Here is a 10,962-nt window from a genome sequence, read left to right on the forward strand (position 1 = left end):
AACCTATGGGAAATTTGTTACCTGCTATGCCAGCCTTTTACCCATCTATTCAAGCTTCATTTTATTCAAAATTTGACTCCCAAAAATTCTGAATTGAAGTGTTAAATAGTCAAGAAAAACCCTAGCGTATATACCCATTTTTTCTCTGCTTGCTCCCTCTTTTTAAGCCTTACACTTTGAGCGGAGATTGGATCCTTCGCACACAAAACATACTTCAAAGATTTTGTGTTGTTTAAGACAAGGGAACCATTGGAGCCACAACAATTCAGCCAAGGAGACTTGGAAATTGTAATTGGATAATTGGAGCTCAATTGTAGATTTGACAACTAGATTGAAGAAAGGACTCGGTGAAATTGGTTGATAGCGATAGCTTGGAGGGCTTGAGTATATAGATAGCACTAGACTTGGATGGTTTGCTGTAAAGAGATCCGTTTTTCAACTCGTTCTTGGATTTTCTCTTTGATAACACATCCGATATTATCCTCATTATTGTGTTTTTAATTTCTTGGAGTAGTCCTTCAACTTACTAATAACTTATACTTTGGTGCAAATTGTTAGATAAGTCTAAAATTGAATAAGTTGTAACTTACAATTTGGGGTGTAAATCAATATCTAGGCTGGATTAGGTTTATCTCACAATTTGAATTAAAGCATGATGGACTTAGTTTTGTAGATTAAATTCCTTCGTGTGATCCTTAACCTCTTATTTGTCATGGATAAAGTTTTATGTGCTTTTTTGCATATTGTGATTCTATTGACTCTATTTATGATTATTCTCATGCTTGTGATGATGTTTTACATGATTTTATGGGTGATTTTAAAATTTTTGATAACAAGCTCCTTAAGTGTATGTTTGGATGAAGAATTAATTAAATACTAAGAAGTTTAAAATGATGGGATTTACATCCCCATCATTTTTAAAATTCTTTGTTTGGCTATAGAGGAATTCCCCAAAAATCTATCCCAAAACTTAGCCCCAAAAAAAAAAAAAAAAAAAAAAAATCTGGCCATAGTGAATAAAGACCGTCGCAAACCTCTTCTATTTGATCCACCAAAAACTTCAGTATTGGTTTGGATTCCTTTTAGCATTATTATTAAGAAATAAACTAGAACTCTTTAGTCTCTCATCATACTCTTTAAGCCAAAAGAGCACGTTTGCTTTGTTGGTATCAAATAAAGGGAGTAATTATTTGGTACCCTAGAAGTATAGTGATGTGATGCTCATTCTTTTTATATTTATTGTAGATTCCACTATAAATTTATTCAAAAAACTCTACTATAAATATGAGAAGAAAAAGCATAATGTCACTATATTTTAAGAGTACCTAATAATTTTTTCAATAAAAGTGAAAAACCAGTTGTTTTGTCTTTTAGGCAAAATGTACAAAAGAAACTTTGCCCACCTTAAATCTACTCTCTCTGAAAAATTCTTTCAATTAGATTGGTGTAGCTCCAAAAAAAATCTCCATTTTTATGAAGATCTTTGCATTAGCACCAGAACTCCTTCTATTGGAGATTTGAGAAATGCAAAGGATATAGTTTTTGTCATTATCATTTTTTCTATAATCTATGACAAGTGACAACATAGAAGAAGTGTTGAGAAGGAACCAATGACCACATCATGAGTCCATTTGGATATCGTTTATTTTGCTGAAAACTAAAAGCTGAAAATATTGTAGCAAAATAATTTTTAAATGTGTAAATAGTACCATGAGACGTCTTTTTTTTTTTTTTTTTGAATAAAGTACTTGTGGGTCCTATGACCAATGCACGGGACCCACTAAACAGTGCATATTGTCTCCTAAAAGGCTGAAATGCATTCATCCAATAACAAAGAAAAGAAAACGAAAACAAAAATGCAAACGCAACAAACGAAACGCAATCCAAATGCACAATATCTTTGTCATTGTGATCTCAATGTCTTCTTGCTAATGTGGATAATGTCACTAGGGTTTGCCTGGCTACTGTCCGAGATCTAACATATTTGATGGTGTTATATGTGGTGTGGTTGGAATTGGGATCCTCTCAATGTTGAGTGTTGAATAAAGGCTTAGGGTTTTAAAATTAAGCAAAAATATATACCCTAATATTAGTAAAATGATCAAAATACTTCAAAAATCTTTAAAAAGACTAAAATATGTCTACGACACCAAAAAAAATGACCAAAAATGAAAATTTAGGCATTTGAACATTCCTCTCCTTCAAATGCGAGTGTAATAAAATGAAAATTTTGGTCGCTTCACAACATCATTCTATTCAATGGAATTAATCTGAACATTCATTTCCTTCAAATGCAAATGCCTAGGCACTATTCGCTTCTCCAAACTAAACCCAAAATACAGCGGAAAATTCAATTCTTCCACACTCCTATCTTCCTCTTATCCATCAAGTACTTAATCTTTGACCACATGTTATTATCAATGCTAGAACCAAACATTGCAGGCAATCTAAAAAATGACCTTGCAGCCTCCTCATGAGAAAAACCAATACTCTTCAAGAACCCAATCTTCCCCCTCAGCCTCCCAGCTCGCGTGTTCAAAATTTACGCATTAAGATTACTCGGCGAGCTCAAATTCTCCCTCCCCAGCTGCCTTAGATAATCCAGAGTTGGCTGGAGACAGAACTCGAGTGATTCTTCAGTGGCCAAGAAAACAAAAACTGGGGTGAAGTCAGTTGGGTTAAAATTCGTAGAGAAGAGTTGTGGGCAAAGGTAAGCAAGTCTTGGGAAGTCAGGCTCTGTAAAGCCCATGGATTAATTTGAAGAAATCAACCATGGGAAGGACGTTGTCAATGGACAATGGTGTTAGAGTCAGTGTTGATGGATGGAAGCTTGTTGTTGGGGTTGTGAATGATTCTAAGGGTTTTGAGGTTGCGAAGGTTGTCATGGTGGGATGTATGGAGCTTGAGGTATAGAGGAGAGGAAGGGGATTTTATTAGGGTTTGTGAAGCATTGTGTTTTGGCTTTGGGGTTTTAGAGGCAAATAATGTAACGAAAGTATTATTGGGGGGGGGGTTTTGGTTCTTTTGTTTTGAGGAGGATAAGGAAGATATATGATTGGTGGGGAATATATATATACATGTATGAATCAGTGCAAATTTGAACTAAAAAAAAAATTATTATTATGGAGAAAATAACAGGTCTTATATCATGTAATAATTAGGATTATTACATCATGCAACATTGTAAAATTTAAAAATTCACTTTTTAAACTTTCAATTCTTTACTTATTTTATTTTATTTTTTATTTTTTTATACCTTTTTAAATTTTATATCTCACAATTTGATCTAAATTCGAAAATAGTAATCGTACTCTCGCAAAGGTGGTGAAAGAACATTATTTACCGATTTTTAGATGCAAGCACGTAATAATTGCATTAACTTCAGGTAGAATTCCTAGATATTCTTAGAAGTCCTGGACATGTTGTAACTTAACTAGTTAAGTAGGCTAGTTAAAATCTACTACAACACCTATTTGGATAAAATAGGTGATTTGGAGTGAGAGTAAACAATGTACTAGAATACTAATTTCATCAAAATACGTACAGATTAATTTAGGGTGGAATTGCCGATATATATAATCCTCCAAAGGCCAATTTTTTTTTTTTTACATTGTAATTAAAGAAAGCAAAAGATCTAGTTTCGTACGTGCATCCAACTCACCAAGTGATTATCAAGGTTTTTCAAATCTCAAGCAATTATCAAGGTTTGTCAATATTCTCTCTATTATGTACTTAATTAATAGCCCAAAACTCTGAGATTATGTCTTATGTCCTTAGTTGCTCCTAGTATTTTTTTTATTTATTTTTTTTACTTAACAAGACCCTAGTCCTTACCATTTAATTTCTAGTAAAACACACAAATAGTATATTTTTTTGATGATAAAAAAAGGTAGAAGGGGGTGACTATATTAGCTTTCCAGCATTACCATAGTAGTACCATATCCATTAATTAGGTCACTCAACCCCATGAACATCTTATACACACATAAATATATGTTTGTATGCCGATTCATGAATTGAATTTCTTTTAGTTTTTTGTTTGTTTGTTAAATATATACTTTTTTAAATTCATAATTATTTTCCTACTTTTTGAGATAGTTGAGGAACATAAATAACATTTAAATACAAAATCTTTACTTTTTATGATTTGTTTTTTGGGTTCAATGTTTTGAATAATAGTAATAATAATAATGATGATGATGTTATTTATTGTGCTTTGTTACAAACTATAGAATTTGAACAGAATATTGCATCCACCCATGCTATGATTTCCGTTGGCAATATTAACTAAAAAAGAAAAAGAAAGGACTTCTTTTTGGCAAATTGGTTCTCCTATTCATCTAGGAGTATATTTATTTTGTTATGTTTAAAGTATTAACTGTTTAGGGTGTAGCTAGCCCTTATATGTATAATTTTTCACAAGCCAGAATTGATATATATATATATATATATATATGAGATGAGTTCAAGTTACACTTGGTGTAACTTCATAAGAGTTACACCTTTTATGGACCATTGATTACTATTAGATCTAAAGGTTAAAAAACACTCATAGTAATGTCATTATTACTTCCTAGAAACTAGTGATTTTTTTTTCTCTCTCTCCTTCCATCACTCACATAATAAATAAATAACCCAAATGAAAGAAAATTTTAAATAAAGAGACTTAACAAAGTACCTTTCTCCTTCACGTTTCAAGAAGTTTTTCAGTTTTTCTGCACTCTTGACTTAGCAATGTGAGTAAACCTTCGAAGTGAAAAGTTGGAAGCGTCTAGGTTTTTTCTGATTTTTTTTTTTTTTTTTTTGGTGGGGGTGGGGGAGATCAATAAAGCTACGAAGAAAAATAAAGAAAGCGAACTGAGGAAATGACAACTCGCGAAGGAAGTAAGATGAAACCCCTTTGTTTTTTTTTTTTTTTTTTTTTTTTTTTTTTTTTTTTTTTTTTTTTTTTTTTTTTTTTTTTTTTTTAAGATATAAGAAGCAACGTGGGAACTAGAAAAAATAAAATGAGAGGATGACAACACAGAAACTAACTACAGCGAAATTTTGATTCAATGATATTGAATATCTTTTTCTGATCCCTTAAACTGCAAAAACAATGATTTACTCACAGAGGTCAAAGTAATGCAATACTTATGGCCACATGCAAATGAAAATGGACAGTCACAAGTGCAAAAAGACGGTGAAAATGACGAACACAATATGAGCAGATATATGATGTGAACTCAAGCATAGGATGTTATAGAGAAAGGGTAACAATATTTATACCAACAAGACGATGATATGGAAGAAAAAATAGAGTTAATGCTGTGGGGTTTTTTTTTTTTTTTTTTTTTTTTTAATAATAAGAGTTATTGCCTAAATCACTAATTTCTAGGGAGTAATAATGACAGTGTTTTTTGACTCTTAGATCTAATAGTAATCAATGGTCCATAAAAGGTGTAACTCTTGTGAAGTTATACCAGGTGTAACTTGAACCCATCTATATATATATATATATATATTTTGTTATGGTTGATAATTGACGATATTTGCACTTAATTACATGATAATGATATGCAGGAACTTGGTATTCCTAATTAAAAATGGATACTGAGGCCACTGAATCCAGCTCTTGTTCAAAAAATTGCACTGAAGATGCTAGCAGTTTGTTTAATTGCAAAATTTGTTGGCAATTAGCTGAAGACCCTGTTGTCACTCAGTGTGGACACCTTTTTTGCTGGTTTTGTCTATGCAGTTGGCTAAAATCTTTCAGTAAATGCAAGGAATGCCCAGTTTGTCGAGCAATCATTGAGGAAAACAAATTGGTTCCTCTATATGGAACTGAATCAGAGAGAAAAGAAGCCAAAGATTTGGACCCAAATTCTGAAAAGTCCATTCCCAATCGCCCAATTGCCCCAAGACCCCAAACTGCCACACTTCCTAATAATGAAGACTATTTTCCTGAGGATGAGGATGATTTTTCTGTGGATGATGAGGACCTTAACAGTACGAGTTTTATGTCAGAACTTCTTAATAGTCTAGGCTATATAATATATTTTTTTATAGAACTGCTACGCTATATAATATTGGCTACTCTAATTGTTTTTTTCATAATTAGCTTTGTGGAGAACAAGTCTTATGCTAATACAGAAGTGTACCCCGCCATAAGTACTTCTTGAAATCCTCCTCTTTATTACCAAATTCGACCTCCAAGATGGATAGAAACACCTTTCCTCCCACTTGGTGCTATGGTGGTACAAGGTTTAAGGAAAAAAAAAAAGGTTTTTGGGATCCTGCTATGTGCCAGAAGTAAGGATTTTGGGGCAACGTTTTTGTGAAGATAGGCAACGTATAAAGGAAAGGTACTTCAATATCCTGGGGATCAGTAATGGTACAACGGGGTTGGTATCATTAAATGGAAGTCTGCTTACTCAGGTGATGGAGGCATTAATAGATGAGTCTTTAATATTTTTTTGATTTTATTTTTTCATGATATAAGGAGTGGGAAATTGTTTTTTTTTTTTTTTTTTGGGAGCATTAATTCTCTTTGTTGTTGTCGTTGTCGTTGTCGTCGATGTTTGATATTTGAAAGTTCAAAAACGTGTATAAAAACACCTTTGAACGTTTAGACCCCCAAATTACAACTTAATCAATTCAAGCAATATGTCAAACAACTAGTGTGCGGAAACTTAACATATGCTATTATACGAAATTGATTAAATACTATCTAAGCCATAACATATTAATATCCACAGCAGATAAATAAAAGGGCAAAGATAGAGAGGAAGGAAGATGCAAACACAAAGACAACACGCGATGTGTTATCGAAGAGGAAACCGAAGCCCTCGGCGAAAAACCTCTCCGCCGCCCTCCAAGCGGTAATCAATCCACTAGAAAATATAGTTGGGATACAAGGACAGCAATAGACCCTCCAAGCCTAATCTACCCAGTGCACCTAAGCCCTCCAAGCTTCTTGCTCCAACGAGGTTGCGCCGAACCTTTTTCTTTTCTAGCTTCCCGGATTCCGCTACTAGACCGTAGCATCAACCAATGAAGATTGGTTCCTTCCTAACTGCTTCCCAGAAATCCAAACAACAGACTCACAATGATGATGATGGTGAGAACCTGGTTTGGTATGATGCCTCTCAAGGATTTGACAATGGAGAGGAAGAGAGTTGAGGAATTTGAAGAGATTCTAAGGTAGAGATTGTGGGTGAAACAATCTAGTTTTTCTTTAGGGTTTCTCTCTCAAAATTCTCTCAGGAAGCTCTCTTTCAATCGTGGGTAATAGGGGTATTTATACTGGAGTGGAGAGGAATGTGAAACGTCAGGTTTTTACAAAAACAGGGGTGGCTCGCGGCTTGACCTCGCGGCTTGACTAAGTCGCGAGATCCAGTCGCGAGATAACCGTATGGCCAGTTGTCCTGTTTTGTCCTGTAGTGCTCCAGCTAGCATAACTGTTCATCTTCCAGCATGCTTGGCACGTGTGCAGCTTCTGGCGGCTTGCAGCCGCGAGTCACCCGCGAGTCCCAGCCGCGACACTCTGTTTTCTTGCACACTATTGAGCAAACTTCACTCTATCTCACTCACTACCCTTACATCAAACCCACCTAAATACAGGGTTACTAAATGCTGAATTACAAGCAAATTTGGCACGGAATAAAGCCAATTAGATGGTTGAATAAATTCAACCTTACAATCTCCCCCTTTGGCTATTCCGTGACAAAACCCTAAAACAGACTCTAGACTTAACATGTGAGTTGGGAACAGTTGAACAAAACTCACTCACACCTAACTCTAGAAGCTGTGAAGCACTTGAATCATATGAACATAATACTCCTGAAACACAACAATACACCATAATCATTGTAGGCAGAAAATTATAAAATGCATATGAAACAGGCAATATGTGATCAAGCAAAGATGGAGTTATGAAACAAACCATGGCTTGATCAACCAAGTGAACATCACAAGATAGTGATCACAGTGTTCATTCACACTTGGAATGAACACAAGGACATACAAGTTAACAAGCACAAGGCAAGACACTTGTATGCTCAACACTCAACCAATGCATATCACACAAGGCATATGCATCTAGGAACAATCCTACAAGGGCACAAGAGTGACAGTACATAAACCAAAATGCATACCATTTAGAGTAAAGTACTGATTTCAACATAGCATAAAGGCTGCACTAGGCAAGGTACATACCATAAAGCCTACAAACTATGCATAAACCAAAAACCCTAAAAGCTTACACAAGCACAAGGGTACAAAACACAAAAACATCCTGAATAACAGTTTACAAAACACAATATATCAACTTAAAGAGAAGAAGAATGTAAAGACACTCCCCCTTTGATCATGCTTATCTCTCCTCCTTTTTGTCATGGAATAGGCTAGTCATCCTCTTCCAGCTTTCTCTGAATTTGATCCAGTTGAGTTTGAAGAGAAGTAAACTTCATATCCCGGGTGACCCGGGTTCATGTCCCGGCAACGGAACCAAACAACAATGCCATACAAGATAAATGTCAACAAGATTCAGTGTAAACAAAATCTCAATATTTAAACACAAATTGGAGATATTGCAGTCCCAACCAAACTACCAGCAGCACACAGGAGCACACAATGATGGGTGCAGCAAAATGGTGATGGTACACAAAGACATAGCTGGACAAAACAACTAACAACTGTCATGGAGACAGGTTATCAAGACCATGATATGCAAACAGATATAGCATCCGAACATTTGGAGCACATAACAACAAATACTCCACCAGAGATATGAGTAAGAAAAAAATATTTTAACATGAAGAACCCAATAAACCAAACTAGAGAACAAGGTTGAGATACAAACACCCAAAAAAAATTCAGTAACCGATATCATTATCAGAAACAATGCTTAAGCAAGTGAAATGAGTAAGTCAAATAGACACCAAACCCATTTAACAAAAGATGTTCAGACTCAAAAAAAAAGAAGCAAATAACAGAACAATGAAAATCACATTTTGACCGTTCAACATGAAAACATATGAGAGCAATATCAAACAAGACCCGCCATACCCATTTCATAAGAGAGAAGTATTTCGTACACAATACCAAACCAAACAGCAGCAAGTATAACTAGGAAAAGAGAAAATGAGATTGAGAAAGCAAAAACCCTTACCTTTTCCTGAAGAGTTGGATAAGAAATGAAGCACCAAAGAGGTTTGAGAATGGATTCAACGAGTGTTTGGAAAGGAGGAAGTTTTAAAGAGAAGATGAACAGTTACAAATGTTCGAGGGAAAACTGAAACAAGTTTTAAAACTGCTCCTGTTTCTGTAAAACACGCGTTTTTCGCGACTTGATTAAGTCGCCACACAGTCGCCAGTTCAAGCCGCCAAAGCACACAAGAACAGAATTTTGAAAATTTGTCTAAGTGTTTTTCGCGACTGGAAGGTCTACCCGCGAGTAAGTCGCGAGCTGAGCCGCGAAATCTCTGAGTGAACCTCGCGACTGGACCTTCCACTCGCGAACAAGTCGCCAAAAATGACCAGCGAAGATGCGACTGAGGCTCGCGACTTGACATACCCGCGACTGAGCCGCCAAAACAGGGCAAAACTGGATTCTTGAAATTTTCAGATTTTTAAATCAAAATACTTTCCAAAATCACCTAAAACACTCAAAAATATTTTTGTGCTTGAATTAACAAAGATTGAGCATGTGAAAACACATTTTATCAAGTACAATCACACAAATGAATATGGCATTTATTGAACATAAACTTGTGTGTTATGTGTGGATATCAACAATGAGATAGTCCTTCGTCTAATGTGAAGCTTCAATGATCAATTCAACCAAGGCATACACAATTAGCACTAGATCATGTGACCCATCTCAATTATAGAAGTATGTATATATGACCTCCCACAAAACTTGATAACATGATTTGGAGCTTTACATTTGACTCCACGTTCAAACATAATTGATCTTTTTGATCTTTTGAGTCAATCACCTCTCATTGTGAGAGTGATATATGATATTTCACTTTAATGAATAAGCCTTTGGCCTTTTTGAATGAACATTTATTTCAATATAAGGTCGCTTACCCTTTTTCCTAGTCAAATACTAGAATGTGCGACAGGCTTTTGCAGCTCAATATCTCTTTTCATTTGGAGATTTACATTTGGTGAGCTCTTTTTAGCAAAAAAAATAAAGAGTGGGAAGATATATAGACACAAGTCTATGCAAGTCTCAAGATCAACAAAACCATTCACTAATCATTCATGACAAGTTTGAAGATCTATTTACAACAATCACAAAGATTTCAAGATTTTTCCCACAGTGATATAGGTGCATGAAAACAAGCAATGCTCGAAAATGCACAAAGCCATTAGCACAAAGGTACAAGGCAAAACAAGTTTTGAGACAAAAGCTCAACAAAGTCAATCAAGCTTTTTGATTTTCTATTTTTATGTGCTTTTTGGATTTTTGACACAAGTAATAAAAAGATTGATACGACAAAATTAAAGATATTCACAAGTAGACAAACAAACATCCAACAGCAAAAATAACAAGCAAAATAAACAAAAAAACAAACAAAGTCACAAAACATAGGAAGTATTAATGCATGGACATGTTGTAATGCTTATGCATGAGTACCCTTATTTACCCTCACGTCACTTGCGTTTGGGGTGATTTCCTTATAGGATTGGGTACGGGAGTTAGGGCTTTCAAACCTTCGTGAGAAGCTTTCCAGGCAGTTGGTGAATGCACCAATCATCTTCATCACATTCATCATTCCGGGATCACCATTCTGATCTCTAGATTGATCTCCAGCCCAAATTCTTCTCTCATTTCTAGGTCCTCCTGACCTTTGAGGGGTTGCACTATTCTTTGCTCTCAGCTTTTGGCAATTTGGTCGAGTATGCCCTTGAAGTCCGCAGTAGTGGCACACATAAGTTCCTCTAGGACCTCTTTGTGGTCGAGGACGTGAC

At 35.2% G+C, this 10,962-nt stretch overlaps 1 pseudogene; it reads right to left on the reverse strand.

The window, feature by feature from the left end:
• Nucleotides 1-2,176: 2,176 nt before the first annotated feature.
• LOC115966896 lies at nt 2,177-3,968 on the reverse strand (annotated as a pseudogene).
• Nucleotides 3,969-10,962: the final 6,994 nt, after the last annotated feature.

This window comes from Quercus lobata, chromosome 11, assembly GCF_001633185.2.
Source record: "Quercus lobata isolate SW786 chromosome 11, ValleyOak3.0 Primary Assembly, whole genome shotgun sequence".
NCBI classification, from domain to species: Eukaryota; Viridiplantae; Streptophyta; class Magnoliopsida; order Fagales; family Fagaceae; genus Quercus; species Quercus lobata.